This window comes from Entelurus aequoreus, linkage group LG03 (assembly GCF_033978785.1).
Source record: "Entelurus aequoreus isolate RoL-2023_Sb linkage group LG03, RoL_Eaeq_v1.1, whole genome shotgun sequence".
NCBI classification, from domain to species: domain Eukaryota; kingdom Metazoa; phylum Chordata; class Actinopteri; order Syngnathiformes; family Syngnathidae; genus Entelurus; species Entelurus aequoreus.
In genome coordinates this window covers 19,815,350-19,834,883 of record NC_084733.1, presented here as the reverse complement: position 1 = coordinate 19,834,883, position 19,534 = coordinate 19,815,350, and positions in this window count along the sequence as shown.

Below are 19,534 nucleotides of genomic sequence, written 5' to 3'. Positions count from 1 at the left end.
CGTCACTCATGTCAACTTCTAATGTATTAAACCTAGACATCCGTTGGTGCAGGCCCATAATTTAATACCATTAAAAGTGTCAAAGAGGGGGAGAAGGTTGAGAGGGAAGGCGGTCCTGGGAAGTCGTAAGATATCTCAACATCTTCCACTTTTGTGCTGGGGGAAACTTTTGGCATCTCTTGAATGCATAAAGAGCAGTTGGCACTTTTAAAGTGATCGTAAAGTCAATCATGATCGCTCAAATTACCCGACAGTCGTTGTCAGTTCATTCCCCCCCCCCCCGTCTGATGACAGTGTGGGTGTGCACACGTGTTCATGTGTCATGTGGACATGAACGTGCACAGGAGGAGGATATGTTAAAGCCATGCCTGTTTTTTTGGGTTTTTTTCACGAAATGGGACGATTTATATTCGAGATGAGGTCCGAGCAAGTCTTCACGTCCTCATCCACGCATGTTGTCGGGAATTACTGTCAGTTGTTCTGATTTGTATGCGTGACGGGCGCCTTTTCATGTCAAAAGAATACTAGACCCCACAAGCTCTTTACATTACGGGCAAACATTTGCAATTATGATGAATTCCTGCCCGCTTATCTCAGAAGGAACAGGTCCTTACTGACGGACACGTCAACGTTTTAATGAAATAAACTGCTTTGAGCTGATGAAATAAAAGATTGCTCCACCTCGGGGGGGGTGTACTCAAATTGAATTATCAAAGACGACTACAAGCGTGGCGGCCTCATTAACTCAGGTATGGTAACCATAGGCGCCAATCGCGCGGGTGCTTCGGGGCCCGAGCGCCCACGGACAATGCCGAGCACCCACGTTTGATTGATGGCAACTTTCAATCTTTAAAATCCATCCATCCATCCATTTTCTACCGCTTGTCCCTTTCGGGGTTGCAGGGGGTGCTGGAGCCTATCTCAGCTGCATTTGGGTGGAAGGCGGGTTACACCCTGGACAAGTCACCACCTCATCACAGGGCCAACACAGATAGACCGACAACATTTACGTTCACATTCACACACTAGGGACAATTTAGTGTTGCCAATCAACCTATCCCCAGCTGTATGTCTTAAAAATCATTTTTGTCAAATCGATCTAGTTGTTGTTAATCTTGCTGCGAGTTTAGTCTGTTTTACATAATAAAGAAGTCAGACATCATATAGACCAGACCTGGGCAAATTAAGGCCCGGGGGCCACATGAGGCCCGTTGAGCTTTTCAATCTGGCCCGCCGGACATTCCCAAATAATTTTTTTAGATCTTTAAGAGGGAAAGTGTAGCTGCCATTATGATGTTTTCTAATAACCGTAAGTCTTCAACTATATAAAGTATTTCTATAGTTGGAATCTGCGCTTTGGGATGATATACTAGTTACTATGGTCATCTAATTAGTTACTATGGATTGTAGCTGAGATAGGCTCCAGCGCCCCCCGCGACCCCGAAGGGAATAAGCGGTAGGAAATGGATGGATGGATGGTAATCTACATCACAGGCACCAAGCAGTGTGGGCGGGAAGCGTTTCCACAGACGTGGAAGGAGATTTTCACAACAAAGTTCTAAAGCTTAGTGATATATAGAATAGAATAGAATAGAATAGAAAGTACTTTATTGATCCCTGGGGGAAATTCAGCAAATATCAGATTGTAGGTGGGGTTTATTTTGTACCCTTCGCGTTCATATTTCACTGTTTGTTGCATTTTTGTTGCGTTTCACTCGATTGTAAAATATGTCGATCGAAAGGGGGTGTGACATTCATATTTTGTCAATATTCAGTGTTTTATCGTTCGTCGAAAAATTTGAAATTCCATTACGTTTTTTAAGGCGGTCTGTCATAACGTTTTTAGCATTCAATCAGACATTATTGTGAGGTTTTGTATTAGTGTTCCTAAAAAATCAGATATACCGGCCCCCAGACACATTTTTGTATCTAAATGTGGCCCCCAAGTCAAAATAATTGCCCAGGCCTGATATAGACTATAAATTAACAAAGCTTATCAAAGATATCATTGTGCCTGATAATGAACTAATGATACAATCATTTTAACTTCTTAAACACTGCACACTAGGTGAATGAAGACCCTACTTAGTCAACAGCCATACATGTCACACTAAGGGTGGCAGTGTGAACAATGGCAACACTGTCATAAACATATGCCATATAGTGAAACCACACTAAACAACAACGACAAACACATTTTGGAAGAATACTTGCACCGCTACACAACATAAACACAAATTCCCAGAATTCCCTGCAGCACCAACTCTTCCGGGATGCTTCTATATAAACAAACACCATTGGTGGATCTACACCTAACATCCGCTGTAATGATACCACGTACAATAGCGTATCTAGTCGATACTATTATGATTACATCGATATTTTTTAGCATCACAAAATCTTTATTTTTTTTTACATTTTCATTATGTTTATAAACTCAGGAAATATGTCCGTGGACACATGAGGACGTTGAATATGACCAATGTATGATCCTGTAACTACTTGGTATCGGATTGATACCCAAATTTGTGGTATCATCCAAAACTAATGTAAAGCATCCAAACAACAGAAGAATAAGTGATTATTACATTTTAACAGAAGTTTAGATAGAACAAGTTAAAAGAGAAAGTAAGCAGACATTAGCAGTAAATGAACAAGTAGATGAATAATTCATTTTCTACCACTTGTCCTTAATAATTTTGACAAAATAATAGAATGATAAATGACGCAATATGTTACTGCATATGTCAGCAGCTAAATTAGGAGCCTTTGTTTGTTTACTTACTACTAAAAGACAAGTTGTCTTGTATGTTCACTATTTTATTTAAGGACAAACTTGCAATAAGAAACATATGTTAATGTAGATTTTTTGGTTAAAATAAAGCCAATAATGAATTTTTTTGTGGTCCCCTTTATTTAGAAAAGTACCGAAAGACTTTTGGTACCGGTACCAAAATATTGGTATGGGGACAACACTAATACACGCACACACCGAGCACCCACTGGCAGAAATGTAGATCAGCGCCTGTGATGGTAACAGCGTGATCACTGCGCTCAGAATTCAATAGAACAGCAATGCATATAGTAGGCTACAATACAAAACCATGCTTTTGTCAATCTGCTACTTCACGGTTCCATTTCTGGTTCGTCGCTAAAATAAAACACTTGGTAACACATTAGTATGGGGAACATATGAACCATTAATTAGTCGCTCATTAACATGCAAATTAGTAAGTGGAGTGAATTATATTCATAAAGCGCTTTTTTCTCTAAAGACTCAAAGTGTTTTACATGGTGAAACCCAATATCTGCATCTCTAAGCTACATTCAAACCAGTGTGATTGGCGCTGGAAGCCCAAGGATACAACAGCAGTGACCAGGATGTCGGAAGTGGGAATCAAACCTGGTACCCTCAAGTTGCTGGCAAAACCGTTCTACCAACAGAGGTGATTTCAGGCTAGTGTATGCAAGGTTGCGGCGCCCATTTGAAGCATATTTTCAGAAAGAACATAACTTGTGTGCAAAGCTACCGATATAACTGAAACTTGGGGGAATGATGGTTCACAGACTGAAGATTAAGGTCAGCACATTTTCAGTAATGTGCTGGACCTTTGTAGATTTTTTAAATAAAATCTAAACGGTGGGCATTTATCCATTAAATATGTCTGCTGATGGTGTGTTTGACGGAGAAGCAGCTGGAAGGAGATACCATAAAAGTCTACTCTCCAAGGTAAATGTTGTACATTATTATTACATTACTTTATAAAAATACAGTAGATTCTACGGGTGCTCAAAATGATCAATTCACAACAGAATCGTAATTCTTGTTTACACCGATTCTAAATTGATTCATCATTTTCAAATATCGATATATATATATACACTACCGTTCAAAAGTTTGGGGTCGCATTGAAATGTCCTTATTTTTGAAGGAAAAGCACTGTACTTTTCAATGAAGATAACTTTAAACTAGTCTTAACTTTAAAGAAATACACTCTATACATTGCTAATGTGGTAAATGACTATTCTAGCTGCAAATGTCTGGTTTTTGGTGCAATATCTACATAGGTGTATAGAGGCCCATTTCCAGCAACTATCACTGCAGTGTTCTAATGGTACAATGTGTTGCCTCATTGGCTCAGAAGGCTAATTGATGATTAGAAAACCCTTGTGCAATCATGTTCACACATCTGAAAACAGTTTAGCTCGTTACAGAAGCTACAAAACTGACCTTCCTTTGAGCGGATTGAGTTTCTGGAGCATCACATTTGTGGGGTCAATTAAACGCTCAAAATGACCAGAAAGAGAGAACTTTCATCTGAAACTCGACAGTCTATTCTTGTTCTTAGAAATGAAGGCTATTCCACAAAATTGTTTGGGTGACCCCAAACTTTTGAACGGTAGTGTATATATATATATACAGGTATATAACTTTTGAACGGTAGTGTATATATATATTTTTTAATCTTTATGCTTTTCTGGCACTTGTTTATGTGTATTTGGTATGTTCTGCACAAGTCCTGAAAATGTAAATACAACTATGGAGGAATGGCGGAGGTATTAATAAAACAATCCTGCCTTCCTTCATACTTCAAACAAAACCGTGCGGAATTTCCCCTCCAAGTGTGACGTTTTACAATTAGTGACGTTCGTGGATATTTCCATATATGATAAAAAAATGTACTCAAATAGCTTTGTGCGAGTCTGCCACTGTAGTCCGACTTAGTAGTTACTGTATTAACATATTGGCTGTTAATTAGTCATTATTAAGTACTTATTAATGCCGTATTCTGCATGGCCTTATTATACAACCAGTAAGCCATTAACTAAGAGTCTTCCCTAACCTTAACCCTAACCCCAACCCTAAACCTAACCCTGACCCTGACCCTAACCCTTACCCTAACCCTTTGTTAACAAGCAACTAATTAATGGTTCATATGTTCCCCAAACTAAAGTGTTACCAAACACTTTTTTTTCCTTTTTTTAAGGTTCCCATAGTGTAGTTTGGCCTGGTGTTCTCTGCTCTTATGCGGCGAACATCCTCCCATATTCTTCTTATCTCCACAGGGAAGAAGTAACGTTAAAAGCATGTGTCATCCCCAGAGACCTGGCGGGCGATCCGTAGCGTTTTTATGCGTGCAGATAAACACGGCCCACGTTAGCCTTCGTCAGGAGTCGTGCAGACCGGGCCCAAAGTTACTCCCCATTAAAACAATGATGGTGTTGGGTCAAGGCGGGGGGGGACTGGCAATAGGAAACACCTGTGCTGGGGTGAGAGGCAGGGCAGTGGGTTGGAGGGCAGCGTTTTACCACTGTGTAAAGAGGAAGCAAAGGCAGAGGGGAGGTCCAAAGGCCCCCTGCAGAAAGACCACAACATCCTTGCTCTCGCTGCTGAGAAATTACAGGTCTTTTAGGAAATTAGTTACAGTCACGTCTTGGTAGTAGCCACTTAAAGTTCATTGCATATGTGCGGGTGTTATATGGAGCTCAAACCACAGGCGCAACCTGATAGATGGTACAGTATGTGTGAAAGTCACACACAGGTGCTTATAGGGGAACTGCACTTTTTCGGGAATGTTGCCAATTGTTCATTATTAGAGACAAAAAGTTTTTTTCGCTTTCTTTACGTATAAAGATCGTCTCGTTCTAGGTGGTTTGCACTGCGGCTAATGGGAGCACCTTCTTCTTGCTGCTGGCTTCTATAAGCAGCGGTTCATCCTCCGTTCGTACGGTATATTCAGCTTCAAAAAGGTAAGGTTGTGAATCCTCATTTGTCCAAAATGAGTCGTCTTCATTGTTTGTTACCTGTGATTACTCGCGTGTTTGTGTGTGGAAGTAGGAACACACATGTTGCCAGAAGTCAGACAGGTATTATCATTATTGTATGAAAATTAATTACTTCCTTCTTGTTTTTGTTATCTTAATCATCAACCTGTTTGAGCAGTTTTGAGAGCAGGGGTCCCCAAACCCAGGGTCCACAATCCGGCCCACGGGACGTCCTGAGTTATTATTATTTTTTTGTTCTAATTTATGCTTCAGCCTCTCCATGACCAGCACATACGTGTACACATACAGTACAGGCCAAATGTTTGGACACACCTTCTCATTCAATGCGTTTTCTTTATTTTCATGACTATTTACATTGTACATCAAAACAATGAATAATAAAAATAACATGTGGAGTTATGTAATTAACAAAAAAAGGTGAAATAACTGAAAACATGTTTTATATTCTAGTTTCTTCAAAATAGCCCCCCTTTGCTCTGATTACTGTTTTGCACACTCTTGACATTCTCTCGATGAGCTTCAAGAGGTAGTCACCTGAAATGGTTTTCACTTCACAGGTGTCATAGTTTTGATGCCTTCAGGGACAATCTACAATGTACACTACCGTTCAAAAGTTTGGGGTCACATTGAAATGTCCTTATTTTTGAAGGAAAAGCACTGTACTTTTCAATGAAGATAACTTTAAACTAGTCTTAACTTTAAAGAAATACACTCTATACATTGCTAATGTGGTAAATGACTATTCTAGCTGCAAACGTCTGGTTTTTGATGAAATGTCTACATAGGTGTATAGAGGCCCATTTCCAGCAACTATCACTCCAGTGTTCTAATGGTACAATGTGTTTGCTCATTGGCTCAGAAGGCTAATTGATGATTAGAAAACCCTTGTGCAATCATGTTCACACATCTGAAAACAGTTTAGCTCGTTACAGAAGCTACAAAACTGACCTTCCTTTGAACAGATTGAGTTTCTGGAGCATCACATTTGTGGGGTCAATTAAACGCTCAAAATGGCCAGAAAAAGAGAACTTTCATCTGAAACTCGACAGTCTATTCTTGTTCTTAGAAATGAAGGCTATTCCACAAAATTGTTTGGGTAACCCCAAACTTTTGAACGGTAGTGTATATATATATATATATATATATATATATATATATATATATATATATATATATATATATATATATATATATATATATATATATATGCTCAAAGGAAGGTCAGTTTTGTAGCTTCTGTAACGAGCTAAACTGTTTTCAGATGTGTGAACATGATTGCACAAGGGTTTTCTAATCATCAATTAGCCTTCTGAGCCAATGAGCAAACACATTGTACCATTAGAACACTGGAGTGATAGTTGCTGGAAATGGGCCTCTATACACCTATGTAGATATTTCACCAAAAACCAGACATTTGCAGCTAGAATAGTCATTTACCACATTAGCAATGTATAGAGTGTATTTCTTTAAAGTTAAGACTAGTTTAAAGTTATCTTCATTGAAAAGTACAGTGCTTTTCCTTCAAAAATAAGGACATTTCAATGTGACCCCAAACTTTTGAACGGTAGTATATATATATATATGTGTGTGTGTGTGTGTGTGTGTGTGTGTGTGTGTGTGTGTGTGTGTGTGTGTGTGTGTGTGTGTGTGTGTGTGTGTGTGTGTGTGTGTGTGTGTGTGTGTGTGTGTGTGTGTGTGTGTGTGTGTGTGTGTGTGTGTGTGTGTATATATATGCAAAATACGATAAGGGTATCGCAACCCCTTATCGTATATTTATAAGTCGCTTCGGAGTATAAGTCGCTCCGGAGTATAAGTCGCACCGGCCGAAAATGCATAATATAGAAGGAAAAAAACATATATAAGTCGCACTGGAGTATAAGTCGCATTTTTTGGGGAAATATATTTGATAAAACCCAACACCAAGAATAGACATTTGAAAGGCAATTTAAAATAAATAAAGAATAGTAAACAACAGGCTGAATAAGTGTATGTTATATGACGCATAAATAACCAACTGAGAACGTGCCTGGTATGTTAACGTAACATATTATGGTAAGAGTCTTTCAAATAACTATAACATATAGAACATGCTATACGTTTACCAAACAATCTGTCACTCCTAATCGCTAAATCCCATGAAATCTTATACGTCTAGTCTCTTACGTGAATGAGCTAAATAATATGATTTGATATTTTACGGTAATGTGTTAATAATTTCACACATAAGTCGCTCCTGAGTATAAGTCGCACCCCCGGCCAAACTATGAAAAAAACTGCGACTTATAGTCCGAAAAATACGGTACTTTCTAAGCTTGACAAGTTAGGAATTCTAGTTGTTTTGTTGTATATTAAAAAAAACAACTTAGAGACATTGGAGGGTTGTATTATAGTTTCCATAACACCAGAAAAAAGCATGAAGACCGTTAAAAACAACAACAAATGCCATAGAGACTGCAACACAGCGTGCTCCTGCTCCCCAACCCAACATCTTACCCACAAGCCTCTTCTCTGTGGCCCAGCGATTCACCTTCCAAGCCAGGTTGATCATTCCATCGTCTGCATCGTCTGTCCTGAGGCGCCTGCTGTCAATTTATCAGCCTCTGCCTTTTAATTCCGTACTTTCCGCGGCGTGAGCATCCGTCTCTGCTGTCGGCGACGCCGTTAGAGCATCCAGAGCGTGGCGGCGTGCAACTGACTGATGTGAAGCCCGCAACTGACAGGTGTTGAGGCAGGTTTGCAGTGGAGTAATGATCCCTCACACAAAAAACTGTATTACTCTGCAGCCCTCCATTACTGTATGTACTGCAGACCATTAATGCTGTTTTTCTTTTGTAGTTTTGGATTTTTTTTTCGACATGTATGTTTATTCTTAATTCCACATTTATATAATTCAATTTAATACAATTTCTATTTATTTTTTGGATTTCATGTTTTGGATTTAGCTTGTACCGTATCATACAATAACATTGAAATACCATAACCATACATTATCATACAGAACGATACCATACATTATCAGACCACTCCACTACCATACATAGCATACAGTAATTTGTCATTCCAGATTATAATTTATCATACCATACCATGCATGTCATATCGTATTATGCTATACCAGACCTTTCCTCTATAATACCATATTATTCTATACCCTATCAAATGACACAATACAGGCCATGCACAGCATACCTTATTTCATATCACACTATACCATGCATGTCATACCTAATCATATCTTATCGTATTATATTTTACCATACATATCATACCTTACAATTCTATTTCCACACCATATAATACCATACATACCATGGCATGCATATCATACCTTATCATTCTTTACCACACTATACAATACCATACCATGCATGTCATACCATATCATTCTATACCACACTCTATAATACCATACCATGCATATTACACCTTATTATTCTATACCTTATTATATAAAACAATATCAAGCATGTCGTACCTTATCATTCTATACCACACCAAATAATACCATACCGTGCATATCATACCTTATCACTCTATACCACACCATATAACACCATACCGTGCATATCATACCTTATCATTCTATATCACACTATATCACATACCATACGATGCATGTCATACTGTGTCATTCTATACCACACTCTATAATGCCATACCATGCATATTACACCTTATTATTCTATACCTTATTATAAAAAACAATATCAAACACGGCATACCTTATCATTCTATACCACACCAAATAATACCATACCGTGCATATCATACCTTATCATTCTATATCACACTATATCACATACCATACCATGCATGTCATACCGTATCATTCTATACCACACTCTATAATACCATACCATGCATATTACACCTTATTATTCTATACCTTATTATATAAAACAATATCAAGCATGTCGTACCTTATCATTCTATACCACACCAAATAATACCATACCGTGCATATCATACCTTATCACTCTATACCACACCATATAACACCATACCGTGCACATCATACCTTATCATTCTATATCACACTATATCACATACCATACGATGCATGTCATACTGTGACAGTACTGTGGAGAAGTAGAAGGCACTGAGACAGGGGCGTCGATAGTATGAGACGTGTTTATTAAACACAAGGAAGTAGAGTGTGTAATTAATCCAAATAAGTATGGTGTGACTACGTGTTTAACTGAGTGTTACCGGGAGTTGTTGAAGGTGCGTGTTGAGCGAGTCAAAGGCAGGAGCCAGGCGTCAAAGTCCGTGTCCAGGCGAGAGGTCGAGATCCGGGAAGGCAGCCTGGGAGCCAGAGGGAATTTCGGGGAGACGAGACCAGGAAATGGGGGAACGCTGCGGGATGACGACACAGGACACAAGACGATGAGCACAGAGGAGAGAAAACACAGAGAGAGGGAATGCACATAAGGAGAGAGCTAGAGACGTGTAGGCTTACAGTACTGAGACAGGTAGGTATGTTCTGGCACTGGAACTGGCTTATGAAGGGAGTGGGAGTCCTCATCAGCGTCAGGTGTGTTGATTTCAGATTGCCTGCGCGGCCGCGGCAGGATGGGAACGCCCGTGGGCGTGTCCAGAGGCACGCTCAGAGTAGCGCACAGATGAATGAGAGGCTTGATTGATTGATTGATTGATTGAAACTTTTATTAGTAGATTGCACAGTACAGTACATATTCCGTGCAATTGACCACTAAATGTTAACACCCAAATAAGTTGTTCAACTTGTTTAAGTCGGGGTCCACGTTAATCAATTCATGGTAGGCTGCAGGAACCTGAGCCGTACCTCATACGTTATCATTCTATACCACACCATATAATACCATACCATGCATGCCATACCTTATTCTAAACCACACTAAACAATGCAGTAGCATGCATATCATTCTAAACCACTTTATACAATGCCATAGCATGCATATAATCATACTTGCCAACCCTCCCGAATTTTCCGGGAGACTCCCGAATTTCAGTGCCTCTCCCAAAAATCTCCCGGGACAACCATTTTCCTGAATTTCTCCCGATTTCCAGCCGGACTTAAGGCACGTCCCCTCCAGGTCCGTGCGGACCTGAGTGAGGACAGCCTGTCGTCACGGTTTACGTTGTATTGCGCACCCTGACGGCAAGTGTGGGAGTCGGTTCTGAAGTATGAAGTAAAGAGAGGTAACTTCCTCACCTCGCCTGGTTATTGATCCAACCCAGAATATTACACTGCCCATACCTATGCTCCTTCAAAGACTGTGCTACTGGCTGCAAAGCATTGCACTTAAAATACAACAATGAGTAGAGAGGAGTGTTATATGTGTATATGTGTAAATAAATGAACACTGAAATTCATCCATCCATCCATCTTCAACCGCTTATCCGGAATCGGGTCGCGGGGACAACAGCTCCAGCAGAGACCCCCAGACTTCCCTCTGCAGAGCAACATTTGCGACTTCCTCCTGGGGAATCCCGAAGCGTTCCCAGGCCAGAGAGGAGATGTAATCCCCCCATCTGATCCTTGGCCTGCCGCGGGGTCTCCTCCCAGCGGGACGTGCAACGAGGACCTCCCTAGGGAGACGCTCGTGAGGCATCCGCACGAGATGCCCGAACCACCTAAGCTGGCTCCTTTCCAAGCGAAGGAGCAGCGGCTCTACTCCGAGTCTCTCTCGGGTGACTGAACTTCTCACCCTATCTCTAAGGGCGATGCCAGCCACCCTTCTGAGGAAACTCATTTCGGCCGCTTGTATCCACGATCTTATTCTTTTGGTCATGACCCACACTTCATGACCATAGGTGAGAGTAGGAATGTAGATAGCTCGGTAGACCGAGAGCTTTGCCTTCTGGCTCAGCTCTCGTTTCGTCACAACAGTGCGGCAGAGAGACTGCAATACTGCCCCAGCTGCTCCGATTCTCCGGCTGATTTCCTTCTCCATCTTTCCCTCACTCGTGAACAAGACCCCGAGATACTTAAACTCCTCCACCTGGGACAGAGTCCTGTCCCCTACCTGGACTGTACAAACCATCGGTTTCCTGCTGAGAACCATGGCCTCAGATTTGGAGATGCTGACCCTCATTCCAGCCGCTGAACACTCGGCTGCGAACCGATCCAGTGAGAGCTGAAGGTCACGAACCGAAGGTGCCATCAGGACCACATCATCTGCAAACAGCAGTGACGCAACCTTTAGCCCCCCGAGATGTATACCCTCTCCGCCATGGCCACGACTCCGCCTAGAAATCCTGTCCATGAAAATCACAAACAGGATAGGTGACAAAGCGCAGCCCTGGCGGAGACCAACCCCCACTGGAAACGGATCCGACTTACATCCAAGCACCCGGACACAACTCTCGCTTTGTTTGTACAGAGATTGGATGGCCCTCAGCAGGGTTCCCCTCACTCCGTACTCCCTCAGCACCTCCCACAAGATCTCCCGGGGGACCCGGTCATACGCCTTCTCCAAATCCACAAAACACATGTAGACTGGATAGGCATACTCCCAGGCCTTCTCCAGGATTCCCGCAAGCGTAAAAGAGTTGGTCAGTTGTTCCACGACCAGGACGGAATCCACATTGCTCCTCTTGAATCTGAGGTTCGACTATCGGCCGGACCCTCCTTTCCAGTACCTTGGCGTAAACTTTCCCAGGAAGGCTGAGTAGTGTGATACCCCTGTAATTAGCACACACCCTCTGGTCCCCCTTTTTGAAAAGGGGAACCACCACCCCAGTCTGCCACTCCCTCGGCACTGTCCCAGACTCCCACGCAATGTTGAAAAGGCGTATCAACCAAGACAGCCCATCAACACCCAGAGCCTTCAGCATTTCTGGACGGATCTCGTCAACCCCCGGAGCTTTGCCACTGTGGAGTTGTCTAACTACCTCAGTGACTTCACTCCGAGAGATCGACGCCGATCCCCCATCATCCTCAGGCCCTGCTCCTATCAGGGAGGGTGTGTCTGATGTATTTGGGTTCAGGAGTTCCTCAAAGTGCTCTTTCCAACGCCCTACGACTTCCTCACTTGAAGTCAGCAAAGTCCCATCCTTGCCGTACACAGCTTGGATGGTTCCCTGCTTCCCCCTCCTGAGGTGCCGTATGGTCTTCCAGAACAGATTTGGTGCCGCCCGATAGTCCTTCTCCATGGATTCCCCGAACTGCTCCCACACCCTCTGCTTAGCCTCGTCCACAGCCACGGCCGCTGCCCTTCGGGCCCCACGGGACCTTGCAACTGCCTCCGGAGTCCCCTGGGATAACATACCCCGGTAGGACTCCTTCTTCAGTCGGACGGCTTCCCTGACCACCACTGTCCACCAGGGTGTTCGAGGGTTACCGCCCCTTGAGGCACCTAAGACCTTCTGGCCACAGCTCGCAGCTGCAGCTTTAGTAATAGAGGCTTTGAACATTGCCCATTCCTGTTCAATGTCCCCAACCTCCACAGGGATGGCAGAGAAGTCCCGCCGGAGGTGGGAGTTGAAATCCTTCCAGACAGAGGACTCCTCCAAACGTTCCCAGTTCACCCGCACTACACGCTTGGGTTTGCCAGGTCTGTCCAGAGGTTTCCCCCGCCATCTAACCCAATTTACCACCAGATGGTGATCAGTTGACAGTTCAGCCCCTCTCTTCTGAAATTCAAGTTTTTATTTTATTTATATGTATATATGTATAATAAAATACATATATATATATATATATATATATATATAGCTAGAATTCAATGAAAGTCAAGTATTTATTTTATTTATATATATATATATATATATATATATATATATATATATATATATATATATATATATATATATATATATATATATATATATATATATATAAGAAATACCTGAATTTCAGTGAATTCTAGCTATAAATATACTCCTCCCCCCTTAACCCCGCCCCCGACCCCACCCACCTCAACCCCGCCCCCCCCCCAAATATCCCGAATTTGGAGGTCTCAAGGTTGGCAAGTATGCATATAATACCTTTTCATTCTATACCATACCATACCATGCCATGCTTGTCATATGAAGTGAAGTAAAGTATATTTTTACATAGTGACACCCAATATGTAAGTTGCATTTAAACCAGTGTGGGTGGCACTGGGAGCAGGTGGGTAAAGTGTCTTGCCCAAGGACACAACGGCAGTGACTAGGATGACGGAAGTGCTGATTGAACCTGGAACCCTCAAGTTGCTGGCACGGCCACTCTACCAACTGAGCTATACCGCCCCACATATCATACCGTATTTATAATACTAATACCTACATACTGGATTATATACAATTGTATATCACACCATACCATGCATATAATACAACATTGTTATGTGCTACAGCAGGGGTCACCAACGCGGTGCCCGCGGGCACCAGGTAGCCCGTAAGGACCAGATGAGTAGCCCGCCGGCCTGTTCTAAAAATAGCTCAAATAGCAGCACTTACCAGTGAGCTGCATCTATTTTTTTAATTTTATTTATTTACTAGCAAACTGGTCTCGCTTTGCCCAACATTTTTCATTGTAAGAGAGACAAAACTCAAATACAATTTGAAAATCCAAGAAAATATTTTAAAGACTTGGTCTTCACTTGTGTAAATAAATTCATTATTTTTTTTACTTTGCTTATTATAACTTTCAGAAAGACAATTTTAGAGAAAAAATACAACCTTAAAAATTATTTTAGGATTTTTAAACACATATACCTTTTTACCTTTTAAATTCCTTCCTTTTCTTTCCTGACAATTTAAATCAATGTTCAAGTAAAATTTTTATTTTTTATTGTAAAGAATAATATATATATTTTAATTTAATTCTTCATTTTAGCTTCTGTTTTTTCGACGAAGAATATTTGTGAAATATTTCTTCAAACGTATTATGATTAAAATTCAAAAAAAATATTCTGGCAAATCTAGAAAATCTGTAGAATCAAATTTAAATCTTATTTCAAAGTCTTTTGAATTTATTTTAAAATGTTTGTTCTGGAAATAATAATTTGTCTTTGTTAGAAATATAGCTCGGTCCAATTTGTTATATATTCTAACAAAGTGTAGATTGGATTTTAACCTATTTAAAACATGTCATCAAAATTCTAAAATGAATCTTAATCAGGAAAAATTACTAATGATGTTCCATAAATTCTTTTTTTAAGTTTTTCTCTTCTTTTTTTCGGTTGAATTTCGAATTTTAAAGAGTCGAAATTGAAGATAAATTATGTTTCAAAATTTAATTGTCATTTTTTTCATGTTTTCTCCTCTTTTAAACCGTTCAATTAAGTGTAAATATCATTAATTATTAATAATAACATAGAGTTAAAGGTAAATTGAGCAAATTGGCTATTTCTGGCAATTTATTTAAGTGTGTATCAAACTGGTAGCCCTTCGCATTAATCAGTACCCAAGAAGTAGCTCTTGGTTTCAAAAAGGTTGGTGACCCCTGTGCTACAGTATACCATACCATATCATACCATACATATAAGACTGCATATGACAGGCAAAACATGTCAAGGTAAAAACATACCGGTAATCGAATATTACCAAAACATGTCGGAATATCGGAAACTGAACATACAGGTATATTCAATAAGAAGACATAATGAACCCATTTGAGCTAGTAGCAATTACTGCATTACATTATTGCTAAAAAAAATCTCTCCTTCTATAATAAAACCAGCAAGGACAAATCTCCGGATGACACGACAAACAAGCATAAATTCTCCCTTAATTTCGTGGCGCCATCGCCTTGCCCGTGTAATCCCCTTCCCCGCCTCTTCATCATCATCACTCTCCCCTCCATCACGCTCGCCGCGTCTAACAAAATTAATTACTGTGTGTTTTATTTCATGCAGGTGTCAGGATGGAATGATGAATGACTTGCAATATCAACACAATGCAACACGGGGGCTTACGTCGCCGTACATGTCGACACAACACACACACACACACACCCACACACACACACACACAGCGAGCACAAAGTCTCTGGGGCTGCTCATATCCAGTTTCATATACGATATTAACTTACAGGGGGAGCCATTATGGCCGGCGATGTCATTACTAGTGGTAGCAGCAGGGGATAATAGAAATGAACTTTTCAAAAAAAGGTCCTCATAATTGCAGCCTGGACCCTTCTTGATCAAATTTCATATTGCGACGTAGCGTACAGCGGTCCCCTCGTCATGGCCACAGACCATCGCAGCCTTGTGTAATGAGCACTACAGCTCCGAAGGTCATCTTAATGGGGCCAGACTTGCAGTTGGGGGGCCAGAGGTAATATTCTAATGAGAAAAATCCTTTCATTTGAGTGCATCTGCATGGATGCTGTTTTATTATTGCAATCACATTGAAGCCAAGTGCTTTCTGGTCTGCTTTGCGGCTCTTTGTACTTAACGCATGCATACGTACGCTCTTATTTTTGCCACATTTCAACTCCACTCCACACACTGTGCGGCCCTTATGAGAAGCTACAGTTTATGCATCGTTTACTTATGGCTGGACGAACATTAGAACCAGACGGCAAAAAGAATGAGCATAAACCCTGAGTACGCCGCGGCCTGACAGTGCAAGCTGCGCATTTGTTGGCTGCGCTTTGTCCATGCGTGTTATATTTACTGGGAATTTGCCAGAAGAAGAAAGGGAAAAAATATGTTTTTTTGTTACCCAGCAAACTAAGATAATTATCGGCACTACAACGGTACCTCGGTTTGCGTTCCAAAAGCTCAGACGAAGAATGACTTGTGAATAGAGATGTCCGATAATGGCTTTTTTGCCGATATTCCGATATTGTCCAACTCTTAATTACCGATTCCGATATCAACCGATACCGATATATACAGTCGTGGAATTAACACATTATCATGCCTAGTTTTGTTGTGATGCCCCGCTGGATGCATTAAACAATGTTACAAGGTTTTCCAAAATAAATCAAGTCAAGTTATGGAAAAAAATGCCAACATGGCACTGCCATATTTAGGGACCGAGTCCCTTTGGGACAGAGGACCCTATTGTATTTCTGGCGTTTTATTATTATGCTTCAAAACTCACCAAATTGGACACACACATCAGGACTGGCGAAAATTGCGATCTAATCAAAAAACCAAACCCCAAAACTCAAAATTTCACTCTAGTGCCCCCTAGGAAGAAAATACAGACAAAACTGCCTGTAACTCCCAGTAGGAATGTCGTAGAGACATGAAAAAAAAAAAACTCTATGTAGGTCTCACTTAGACCTAGATTTCATTCACTCACAACCCCTAGCAAAAATCAACAGGAAGTTTGCAATTCCCCCTTCAAAACAAAAGTTGAGTAAAAACAGTCACCTTTTTTCAAACATTATCTCCTCTGATCGCGTTTGTCGTGTCGGCTTCAAATTAGCACAGGAGAGAGATTGAACCCTTCTGATTAAAAGTTGATGAAAGAGTTTTAATTACTGCTCCGGTTTAGATTTTATGAGCCCTCAAAGTCGGTCCCGTCCATCGCTGCTTGCAGCTTTAATTATTATTGAAGTCACAAAGTGCATTATTCTTTTAAAAACACAAAACAGCAGCTTGGAATTTGGGACATGCTCTCCCTGAGAGAGCATGAGGAGGTTGAGGTGGGGAGGAGGGTTGCGGGGGGTGTATATTGTAGCGTCCCGTAAGAGTTAGTGCTGCAAGGGGTTCTGGGTATTTGTTCTGTTGTGTTTATGTTGTGTTACGGTGCGGATGTTCTCCCGAAATGTGTTTGTCATTCTTGTTTGGTGTGGGTTCACATATTTGTAACAGTGTTAAAGTTGTTTATACGACCGCCCTCAGAGTGACCTGTATGGCTGTTGACCAAGTATGCTTTGCATTCACTTGTGTGTGTGAAAAGCCGTAGATATTATGTGACTGGGCCGCCACGCAAAGCAAGTGCCTTTAAGGTTTATTGGCGCTCTGTACTTCTCCCTACGTCCGTGTACACAGCGGCGTTTTAAAAAGTCATAAATTTGACTTATTGAAACCGATACTGATAATTTTGAAACCGATACCGATAATTTCCGATATTACATTTTAAAGCATTTATCGGCCGGTAATATCGGCAGTCCGATACTATCGGACATCCCTACTTGTGAATTATACCAATAATTTTTAGGGATGGTGATGATGGTTCTCAGCACCTGGTAATACTCAACGGTACTAATTTCCGGTACTTGTGTGTGTGAGAAAATTAATGGATGGAGTGCTCGCTTCCGCAGCTAGTGGGTTCATGACCATGACTTCTATTTTGTTTGATCAGCCATTTTACTGCCGGGTTTCAGGCACCGTTTTGAAACAAATAAGGTATGTAAATAAACATTGACATAATTATTTCTGTGTTAATAACTCATTTTGCATTTGCGGCTTATAGTCTGGTGCAGCTAATATCTGGAAAACTTTTTTATTTTTTTATTTCACTTTTTAAATGTTGTGGGTGCAGCTTGTATATAGCTTTATAGTCCGGAAAATACAGTAAAAATACCTGTTAAATAAGGCTTATGCTTTGTTTTTTCAATGATGTTTAGGCCAAGGGGTCGGCAACCCAACATGTTGAAAGAGCCATATTAAACCAAAAATACAAAAAACTAATCTGTCTGGAGCCGCAAAAAGTATAAGTGAAGGCAATGAAGGAGACACATTAAGTACAGTAAGTGTCTCAGAGGGTGAAATAACTCCTGGAAATTACTGGCTTAAAACTGCCAAAGGTATAGATGTGTGTGCCCAAGTTAAAGGAAAAGACAGGCCGTCTTCTTCTAATGGATTTATTACAATCTTTGCAAGCTGGGTAACATTTGCTGTGGTCTGGAACAACATGGCACACACATTCTGTCTAAGCCTTGGTCCCTGGAGAGGGGGTTCAGACTGAGGCCAAGGGGAAAACAACTAATAGCCATAGCACACATAAACATGTGTGTAAGAGGTAAATATCAAAGGATATTAAAGACATTAAAAGAGCATAGCTGATGCAACCAGCCACTTCTACACACGGCCACAAAAGTAAAACAACAAGACAAAAAACATATACACTGTGGTGGCCTCTGCGGTGTTTCACGCCATCGTCTGCTGGGGCGGGGGGGGAGTATGGCCAGAGACAGGAGCAGACCCAACAAAGCAACCAAGAGAGCCGACTCCACCCTCGGCCGCCCACCAACTCTCGGCCAGTGTCCAGTCCGCATGGATGTGCGAGGATACGTCCAAGGAGACCTCGGTGTCATGTTGTTTCAAGAGCATAGCTAATGAATAAACCGATTCAATTTGGAACTTTGATTTACCTCCAAGAAAAATGCTAACACACACAGATAAACAAACTAAAGCGAAAATGATCGGACGGATTAGTGAGGTCTTTGGCTCTCACTAGGTCCTCCTCGGACTGTCTCCGTCAGGGTCGGCTTCGGCTCTTGCTACACCTGAAGGTTTCCTACAGCCACAGTTGTTAATGCCAATGGGTTTTGACCTGGCACTAGGGTTGTACGGTATACCGGTATTAGTATAGTACCACGATACTAATGAATCATATTAGGTACTATACCGCCTCTAAAAAGTACAGAGAAGTACTTGGGAAGTGGGTTGCTTCAAATTAAAAACAAAGCTAATTTTGCAGTTTAGGTTTTGTTCTTCTTTTAACCTCTAAAGGCCTTAGTGGCCACATGCGTGGACAGCACCTTTTAGCTCTTATTTCCAAAATTGTGTACACTACTGAATTGGGGTCTTATGCCGACATGTGGATACTTATACTGCCATCTGGTGGTGTCAGAAGAGTATAACATACAATG